Raw genomic sequence first — 8,241 nt, forward strand, 5'->3', positions numbered from 1 at the left:
TTTCTCTCACTTACATTTTCTCCTTGCTGTTCTATGGACAGCTTTATCCAGCCCAGCTGGTAGAAACTGATTTAATCCTTTGCTGTAATCTGAACTTTAAACCAGTTTAATCTTTTGCCGGCATCTGTCTTCATCCTAAGGCTTCCTCTTCTCTCATCCCTTGCCCTGCCCACTGCCCGGGAAAGCCTGAGTGACCTGCAGGAGGCATCAGGCACCTCCCTTGCCCCTACCCTGAACTGACCCCATCCCCCAACCAGACCCCTGCACCCTCCCCTGCCCAGTGCCGTGTCCCTGCCCTGATCCCATCTCCCAGCCAGACCCCCGCACCCTCCCCTGATCCCATCTCCCAGCCAGACCCCCGCACCCTCCCCTGATCCCATCTCCCAGCCAGACCCCCGCACCCTCCCCTGATCCCATCTCCCAGCCAGACCCCCGCACCCTCCCCTGATCCCATCTCCCAGCCAGACCCCCGCACCCTCCCCTGATCCCATCTCCCAGCCAGACCCCCGCACCCTCCCCTGATCCCATCTCCCAGCCAGACCCCCGCACCCTCCCCTGATCCCATCTCCCAGCCAGACCCCCGCACCCTCCCCTGATCCCATCTCCCAGCCAGACCCCCGCACCCTCCCCTGATCCCATCTCCCAGCCAGACCCCCGCACCCTCCCCTGATCCCATCTCCCAGCCAGACCCCCGCACCCTCCCCTGATCCCATCTCCCAGCCAGACCCCCGCACCCTCCCCTGATCCCATCTCCCAGCCAGACCCCCGCACCCTCCCCTGATCCCATCTCCCAGCCAGACCCCCGCACCCTCCCCTGATCCCATCTCCCAGCCAGACCCCCGCACCCTCCCCTGATCCCATCTCCCAGCCAGACCCCCGCACCCTCCCCTGATCCCATCTCCCAGCCAGACCCCCGCACCCTCCCCTGATCCCATCTCCCAGCCAGACCCCCGCACCCTCCCCTGATCCCATCTCCCAGCCAGACCCCCGCACCCTCCCCTGATCCCATCTCCCAGCCAGACCCCCGCACCCTCCCCTGATCCCATCTCCCAGCCAGACCCCCGCACCCTCTCCTGATCCCATCTCCCAGCCAGACCCCCGCACCCTCCCCTGATCCCATCTCCCAGCCAGACCCCCGCACCCTCCCCTGATCCCATCTCCCAGCCAGACCCCCGCACCCTCCCCTGATCCCATCTCCCAGCCAGACCCCCGCACCCTCCCCTGATCCCATCTCCCAGCCAGACCCCCGCACCCTCCCCTGATCCCATCTCCCAGCCAGACCCCCGCACCCTCCCCTGATCCCATCTCCCAGCCAGACCCCCGCACCCTCCCCTGTCCAGTACTGTGTCCCTGACATTTTATTCCCAACCAGCAACTGGACTGAGGTTGCTGCCTGTGGCCAGACCCTGCACACCCTCCCAGAGACAGTCTGCTGGCCTCATCTTGAGGTTGATAAGGTCCCTGCAAGGTTTTTCAGGAATTGGAAGCCCCCCAGCCTCCCCAACACACCCCCTTCCTCCTCTCCAAGCCTTTTACTTCCCCCTCTCTCTGCAAATGGCTGGGTTTTTTTTTTTTTATTTGAGCAGGCCAGAGCCTTCCCACCTGCCACACCCATGGCCTGGTCTTTCCTGGGAGCACCCTCCTGACCTGCCTCAGATGTCCAGGGTTCCCCGACCAGCCCTGCACCCCCTCCACTCCACATGTTGCCCTCTGCTGCCTTCCTGGGGACATCTGTATTTTCCCTGCTTGGTTTCCCTGGAAGAAAATGTACCCTGAAAGGCAGGGTTCCTGTCACTGCTCACCTGCTCACATCGTGCCAAGCCCCTATCACACTTGCACCAACATTTTTTTTTTTTATCGCCCTCAGTAGCGTGCTGTGGCATGACATGGCTCACAGCAACCTCCAACTCCTGGGCTTAGGTGATTCTCTTGCCTCAGCCTCCCGAGTAACTGGGACTACAGGTGCCCGCCACAATGCCTGGCTATTTTTTTGTTGCAGTTTGGAGGAAGAAAAACAAAAACAGATGTTTCAGCCTGATGACAGTCTCGGAACAACTTTATATTAATAAATCATAGTAAATAATAACTTTTGAACAGCAATAAATAACTTTGAAAATTGATCTAGTGTTATAAGTGTTAAGTTTATAGCACACACCCACTAGAACAGCAGTAATACTAATGCTAAAGAAAAAAGTAGCAGGTGTTGCCGAGGATGTGGAGGAAGTAAAGCCCTCGGGCACTGCTAGTGGGAATATGAAATGCTGCTGCCACTTTGGGAAATAGCCTGGCAGTTTCTCAAAACATATGACTTGGCAGTTCCTTTTTTTTTTTTTTTTTTTTGCAGTTTTTGGCTGGGGCTGGGTTTGAACCCGCCACCTCCGGTATATGGGGCTGGTGCCCTACTCCTTTGAGCTACAGGCACTGCCCGGCAGTTTTGTTTTGTTTTGTTTTGTTTTGTTTTGTTTTGTTTTGAGAAAGAGTCTCACTCTGTTGCCCTGGGTGGAGTGCCCTGGTGTGGCATTATCATAGCTTACAGCAACCTCAAACACCTGGGCTCAAGTGATCCTGCCTCAGCCTCCCAAGTAGCTTGGTCTCACCCAGGAAAACCAAGCAGTGAGTTATAGGTGCCACCACAATGCCTGGCTAGTTTTTCTATTTTTAGTAGAGATGGGGTCTCACTCTTGCTCAGGCTGGTCTCAAACTTCCGAGCTCAAGGGATCCACCTGCCTCAGCCTCCCAGAGTGCTGGGACTACAGGCGTGAGCCACCGCACCCGGCTGTGACTTGGTCATTCTGTTTTTACATATAAACAACAAAAACACATGCACCGTGTTGTTAGCTTTACCGTTCACAGTAGCTGAAATATGGAACGGACGCAGAGGCCCATCAGCATAATCTGCTCTGTTCAGCTGCTAGAATGTTACTGAGCCATGGAAAGGAACCAGGCCGGACGTCTGCTGCAAGGTGGATGGAGGTTGGGGACCTCACGCTCAGGGCCAGAAGACCAGACACAGAAGAACACGCAGTGTGTGACTCCACTTACCTGAAATGTTTCATGACATGGATCTGCAGAGACAGGAAGCAGATTTGTGGTCATAAGGGGCTGGGGAGGGAGACAGGGAGTGACTGACAGCTGATGGGACCTGGGCTGCCTTTGGAGGGGAGAGGTGAGGATGTTCTGGAATAGACAGTGGGGGCAGCCAATGTTGGGGGAGGGGAGGTGTACCACTCTGTGATGTGTTAATTGCCACTGATTTAAACATTTTAGAATGGTTCAAGGGTGTTACAGTGACCTGCATTTTAACACAGTAACAACTTAAATCTGCACTGTTTTCCCTTTTTATCTCATCTCCCTGTCGTGAGTTCTTGGGGTTACTGGGTCTCATTTCCCAGAGGCCTGAGTCTTCAGGAAGGGTCACTTAGGTTTAGGGATTGGCCTGTGCCAAGGGCACTGACCCCAGGTGTCTGGCTGCTGGGTAAGCTGAGGATGATGCCGGAGCCCTGGCTCCCACGGGAGTATTTCCAGGGCTAAGGTGAGTGTGGCCAGAGAGCTGCAGCCTCTCTCCCCAGTGGTGTTTTCCGCCGGCCTCTCTTCCAGGCACCAGCTGAAGGTTTTATCACCCTCAGTCCCCATCTGCAGGAAAATGTCACCTTACATGCTTCTGTGACACCTGGAAGAGAGGATGTGCCAGGTGTGCACCTGGTAAGAAACCAGGGTTTATTTTTTAGGATTGCAGTAAAACAGGACCACAAACTGGGGGCTTAAAATAAGAGAAATTCACCCTCTTCCCCAGTCCTGCAGCCCAGGAGTCTGAGCTGCAGGTGTCTCAGGGCTGCTCCCTCCACAGGCCCCAGGGGAGGCTCCTTCCTGCCTCTCTCAGCTCCTGGGGGCTCCAGGCGTCCCTTGGGCTTGTGGCCACATCACTCCAGTCTCTGCCTCCGTCTCCACGTGGCTTCTCTGTGTCTGTGTCTCCTCTGCTTTCTCTCAGGAGGACATCTGTCACTGGGTTTAGAACCCTCCCTAATCCAGGATGGTCTCATCTCGAGATCATTCGCTAGTTGCATCCGTAAAGACCTTGTTTCCAAATCAGGCCACGCATTGAGGTTCTAGGCATTTGGGGGTAGGACACTGTTTAACCCAGGACAACGTCCCAATTTCAGACATGACGAAATATTGGAAAAAAACTGCATTTTAGAATCACTGCAGTAAAGCCTGCTCTAATTTCTCAACTATCTTTCTTCCCTCCCAGGAGATCTTTAATCCACTTGTTGGTACTTTGAGTCAGCTAGGGAGGATTTAAAAAAAAAATGACAAAAACCCGAAGCCCAAATTTCTTATCTGGACAAACCAGGGGGCTCATGTAGACCACTAAACTCACCTTTCCACCGGGCGTCAGGTCTCAATGACCAATTTGTCCGAATTACCACTCTAGACTCCTTAATGTTTTCCTGAGAGTGCAATCAATGTACAGATGAAGCTTGGGAGGCCTGGCATTCCTGCCGGGAATCTTACGAGTCATAGTATGAATTTTCAGTCACCTGTCCTTTCTGGAAACTGTCCTTTGTTGCTAATACTGGTATGACAGCATTCCTTGTGGAGACGTTACTCATTCGTAGTGGTATATACACCATAAAATCTATAGATGTCATAGATTTAACGAAATGGTCGAGTGAAATGAACAGAGAATAAGGTGTCGTATTCTAGGTCCTTGTACTCAAACGCAGGGAGAAATTGGGGTCCAGTCTCTGTCCCCTGAGTGTGTCTTCAGGGCCTCATGAGTGCAAGGACCCAGGAACACAGGCAGGTGTGTGGGCCGTCGGGGAGTGTGCCTGGAGCAGCCTGAGGCTGTGGCATCACAGGGAAGTTTCATCCTATTATTCCTGAGTGCTCATGTCTAGTCTTTTCTTTAAAACTCTTTTAAAGCCTCATGGAGATAAAATGTACACACTGAGGTTTGGCGCCCGTAGCACAGTGGTTATAGAGCCAGCCACATGCACCAAGGCTGGCGGGTTCAAGCCCGGCCAGGGCCAGCTAACCAACAAAGACAACTGCAACACAAAAATAGCCAGGAGTTGTGGTGGGCACCTGCAGTCCCAGCTACTCGGGAGGCTGAGGCAAGAGAATCGCTTAAGCCCAAGAGTTTGAGGTTGCTGTGAGCTGTGACACCACAACGCTCTACCCAGGGCGACAAAGTGAGACTCTGTCTCAAAAAAAAAAAAAGCACACACTGTAAAATTCACTAACTAAAAGTGTTTCACAACTCAGTGATTTCAAAAATGCAGGTGTCCCAAAGGTCACCATCCTTATATACATACATGCATGATGAAAATGGGAGATTATAACTCAGTGCACCTTTATACAAAATAAATACTTACCGCAAACTTTTATAAAACATTTACAAAATGTTTCTTTACATGTTGATAATATAAATATAAAAATATGCAAAAGATAAAATAGTATAGAGTATAAAATGTAAGTTTGTTAATTTTTCCTGTTTGTGGCGACCTACGCCCTGTGTTCAGGCTTATTCAGCTGTCACCACAGTGGAATTTTGGACCATTTCTTCCACACCCTAAAGAAGCCCTATACTCATTGTCAAGGTTTATTTCTAAAGGACTTTTGTCAACAGGAGTTATTTTGTTTTGCACCTGGCTGACAGAACTTCTGTTCGTGTGAACGGCTTCTCACATTTTCCTGTGGGAAGCGTGCGCCGTTGTAGATACTGTGTAGTTTTTCAGAAAAGCTCTGTGTCAACGCTTTCCACCTTTGAGTTTAAATCCTATGTCCCCCCCGGCCTCTGAAAGGGTGGACCTGAGTGAGGACCTGGGATTTTCCACATTAAGTCTGGGACTGGCCAGGTCTTGGGCCCAGCTTAACTAGGTTCCGGACGCGGACCGCGAAGTTACTTTGCTCAGGTCTGTTAGGTACCTGAGGGCTATCTACTTTAGCTAAGAGAGAGAGAGTCTTAGAGAGTAAAGCAGTCTTAGAATAGATAGATCTTAGTCATTAGTAGAGCTCGGTCATCTTCAGCAGAGAGACGCCGTGCTGGCGTTCTGCAGGGAGGAGAGGCGACAGAGTCAGAGTAAGCGGGTCCGTGATAGAATGCGCAGGCTCCAGACTTTCTCCTCCAGCCTAATATAAGGCTGATTTGTGCCTCTCAACACCACAGGTGTAGAGACTGCCAATTCACCACTGCTCTCATCTCGCGAGCTCTCAGACTTGTTAGGAGAGCTAAATCCCTCTCCATGCCCTTTTCACCAAGGTGTTCCATTATTGAGCTATACAGGTATTTCTTATAACTCTCACTCCTCCTAGTCATAGGCTATATGGGCTGCTACAAAGTCCCAATCTCTAGGGAATATGTTGCAGCTTTTTTCTTTTTTTTTTTTTATTAATATTAAATCATAGCTGTGTACAGTAATGCGATCATGGGGCACCATACATTGGTTTTATAAACAGTTTGACACATTTTGATCACACTGGTTAACATAGCCTTCCTGGCATTTTGTTAGTTATTGTGTTAAGACATTTACATTCTACATTTACTAAGTTTCACATGTACCCTTGTAAGATGGTAAAGTATCTCAAGATTGGAAGAAAAAGTATCCAATGTACTCAGCCCTACTATGAAACTAATTTTTGGCTTTCATATGAAAGCTATAACCCAGTTTTAACCTAAGAATATGGGGAAGGCAGCTTTTCTTTACACAGTCCCCTCAAGAGAAGATCTGTAAAGCTCCTACAGCCCCCCGGGTCCCCCCCTGTCCCTCCGTGTGGTGCACCTGGAGTCACCCGCACGTTCAGGGTGTGTTTGTTTATGTTCTGCTGCGTAAACCTCCTTCCAGCCTGCCTACCCAACCTCAAGGTGAAGGGGCGTTCCAGCCAAGATGGAGTTGAGTTCACACTTTGAACTCTCTCTTCACCCCAGGTGGAACCCACAATGGGCAGAGATGTCACACTTTAATTATATGCAGGCCTTTTCTTGGTCCAAGTAGGAATGACAAGAAGCCTACTAGACGTTATACACTCTTGACAAGAATGAGAAGCGTGTACAAGAATCAGCAGCGTTTGGGTGCACACCAGCCCTGACCACTTAGAAAATGTCCTAACAGAGGGGGTTGCAGATCTTGGCGGGGCAGACGGGAGCAGACTTGCAGAGGGGCTCAGCACAGCCTTCCCAAGAAGCCTAAAGTATTACTGAAGGCCTTGGAAGAACATAAAGATTGTGAATGAAAGGGCTCGTATATCACAAGGACAATCTCTCAGGCTTGGTTTGTACATTCAGTGCAAAAGGGATCAGGATGCCAAGGAGATTCTTCACAGAACTTGACAAACAGGTTTAAAATTAGCACAAAAAAGTAGAAATATGCGCTCAGAGTGTGCTCAGGGAACGAACTCTCCAGGAGAATGATGGGGCAGGGTGCAGAGCACACCGTGTGTGTGGGACTCACCGTACACAGACGTCATGTGGACTCGGCCCAAACACATCCATGAAACTAAATGGGGCTCAGAACCCAGAAATGGGATGTGGGCAAACGGTGGGGGAGATATTCAGATCCATGAACAGAAGACGGATGGCTTAGTGATGCGAGGGGCCCTGAGGTCACGGGTGGACAGGTTAGAATTGAATAAATAAAATAAATAAAACAATAACATAATATAAAATAAGATGAAATAGATACAGCATGTTGACCACCCAAGGGACCAACAAACTGGTCAGCCCACAGAGGTGGTCAACGTAAGGAACCAGGCCAAGTGTACTGATTGGTACATGTGGTGCATGTCTGGTCTATGAAAATTAGGTCAATGTAAAGTGGTGGTCAGTGTAGGGAGGTGGTCAGCTATGGATCTTTTGCCCTATCAAAGGTTGGGGCCCGTAGCTGCTATGTAAGAAATCTGCCTTGTAGCTTGGCACTGTACCTCAGTGGTTAGGGCACCGGCCACATGCACCGGGCCTGGTTCGAACCCAGCCTGCACCTGCTAAAACAACAGTGATAACAATAACAAAAAAATAGCTGGAAAGGAACTAATATGTTCCTTTTGGAAAGATGTTTGGAGAACACTTAGAGAACTAAAAATAGACCTGCCATTCCATCCTACGATTCCTCTACTAGGTATATATCCAGAAGACCAAAAATCACACTATAACAAAGATATTTGTACCAGAATGTTTATTGCAGCCCAATTCATAATTGCTAAGTCATGGAAGAAGCCCACATGCCCATCAACCCATGAATGGAT

Source organism: Nycticebus coucang, chromosome X (assembly GCF_027406575.1).
Source record: "Nycticebus coucang isolate mNycCou1 chromosome X, mNycCou1.pri, whole genome shotgun sequence".
Lineage (NCBI taxonomy): Eukaryota > Metazoa > Chordata > Mammalia > Primates > Lorisidae > Nycticebus > Nycticebus coucang.